The sequence below is a fragment of the Sinocyclocheilus anshuiensis genome, unplaced genomic scaffold (genome assembly GCF_001515605.1).
Source record: "Sinocyclocheilus anshuiensis isolate Anshui unplaced genomic scaffold, SAMN03320099.WGS_v1.1 scaffold1812, whole genome shotgun sequence".
Classification (NCBI taxonomy): Eukaryota; Metazoa; Chordata; class Actinopteri; order Cypriniformes; family Cyprinidae; genus Sinocyclocheilus; species Sinocyclocheilus anshuiensis.
In genome coordinates, this window is record NW_015557167.1 from 7,275 (window position 1) to 9,751 (window position 2,477).

Consider the following 2,477-nt stretch of genomic DNA (forward strand, 5'->3'; position numbering starts at 1 on the left):
TGGGGGTGAGAAGCCATGGCTTCAGAGGATAACCTCTGTCACCTATAATTGTATAGAGAATTATTTTTTAACACGAAAATGGAATAACAGCTAAACAAATTTATTTACCTAGAAGCCATCCATCTCTACCTGCTCCTGCCTTTAGACGATTGCCCACGCTGCAGTTGCGCACAATGAAGGAGTCGTGCGTCGACCCTGGCCATCTTGCAACTGCATTAAGAATTGCCATTCGAGCATTGCAAATGAGCTGTACATTAATTGAATGGAAATTTTTCCTATTAACATACACATATTCATGTGCATGAGGTGCTCGTATGGCAACGTGAGTGCAATCTACTGCACCTAGGACATTGGGGAATCCCGTTTGGCGCACAAAATCATCCATAACATGCTGCTTCTCCTCGGGTACTTTATGTGGACAGTGAATGCACATGATGCCTTGAAGCTCGGCTAGCATAAGTCTACTCACAGATGGCTGGGATATTCCTGATCGGTCACCAATCTCTCTTTGAAATGTTCCCGTGGCCAGGAACCCAAGCACGGAGAGCACCTGTACCTCCACCGGTATGGCCTGGTTGGAGTTGGTGCGTCTCTGTATATTAGGGCCTATCTGGGCACAAAGATGTAACAGTGCAGCTCTTGGCAAACGGTACCTGCTTATCAACCATTCGTCGCCATACGCAAAGAAATCTGCCCGATCTCTAAAAACGCGTTGTCTTCTCATTGCACGGTTTGCAATATCTTCAAGAAGCGCTATTGCTGCCATTCTGCCTCTTGCAAACGACTTCATCATAGGCCATTTTATAGGCCATAGACGCACAGAAATGATTAACATGCGTGGACCCAAATTATTTAATAATGTGTAATTATTCTGTGGACAAAACAATGTGTGTGTGGTTATATTTTTATATTATATCAAAAAACAACATGGAATAAACTGTGTACAGAAAGCGAGTATAGACTATAAAGAACTCTTCATCTTCGTTGTTTCTGATGAATGCAGTGCTTGCACGTACACCGCTTTTATTATTATTGCAGCTGAGATGTTCAAATAGCTGCAGTACTCTGACTTCGCCACAAGGAAAAGTGCGTACGCCTGCTCAGACCCTGACGTGACGGTAAGTACTTTTCCTCGTCAAAGACCGTTTTGATAAATATGAACGTCGCCGTGGATTTAAGCGTACGCACACTCTAAGATCAAATCTGTGCGTACACACACTTTATAAACGAAGCCCCTGGAGGTTAGCTGAGAGACAGACGCTGGAGGAGATCCGGGTCTCATTTATGAAGTGTGTGTACGCTCACAGTTGATCTTAGAGTGTGTGTGTGTGTGTATACGCTCAGAGTTGATCTTAGAGTGTGTGTGTGTGTGTGTATACGCTCAGAGTTGATCTTAGAGAGTGTGTGTGTGTGTACGCTCAGAGTTGATCTTAGAGAGTGTGTGTGTGTGTGTGTGTGCGCGCACAGTTGATCTTAGAGTGTGTGTGTGTATACGCTCAGAGTTGATGTTAGAGTGTGTGTGTGTATACGCTCAGAGTTGATGTTAGAGTGTGTGTGTGTATACGCTCAGAGTTGATGTTAGAGTGTGTGTGTGTATACGCTCAGAGTTGATGTTAGAGTGTGTGTGTGTATACGCTCAGAGTTGATGTTAGAGTGTGTGTGTGTATACGCTCAGAGTTGATGTTAGAGTGTGTGTGTGTATACGCTCAGAGTTGATGTTAGAGTGTGTGTGTGTATACGCTCAGAGTTGATGTTAGAGTGTGTGTGTGTATACGCTCAGAGTTGATCTTAGAGAGTGTGTGTGTGTGTGTGTGTGTGTGTGTACGCTCACAGTTGATCTTAGAGAGAGTGTGTGTGTGTGTATGCTCACAGTTGATCTTAGAGAGTGTGTGTGTGTGTGTGTGTGTGTGTGTACGCTCACAGTTGATCTTAGAGAGAGTGTGTGTGTGTGTATGCTCACAGTTGATCTTAGAGAGTGTGTGTGTGTGTGTGTGTGTGTGTGTACGCTCACAGTTGATCTTAGAGAGAGTGTGTGTGTGTGTATGCTCACAGTTGATCTTAGAGAGTGTGTGTGTGTGTGTGTGTGTGTGTGTGTGTGTACGCTCAGAGTTGATCTTAGAGTGTGTGTGTGTACTAGTGTTGGGTCGTTCTTGAACGATTCGTTCATTTTGAACGAATCTTTAATGTGACTCGGGAAGAACGAGTCGTCTCGGGGAGTGATTCGTTCAGTCGCGCATGCGCAACATCCTATAGCAGTGGTCGCCCCCTCGATCGCGATCGGCTGGTAGATCTTTATCACTGTCCCAGTAGATCCCGAAAAAAACAGTAAAATAAATACAAAAATGCATTACATTTATGGGGTTATATTAATGTATCACTGAAGGGTACTGTCTTGAGAAAAGTTTCGATGGCAATGGCATTTTCTTCTCCGTATAAAGCGCGGCTCTGCTTTGTTTACAGCGGTAACCAAGGAAACG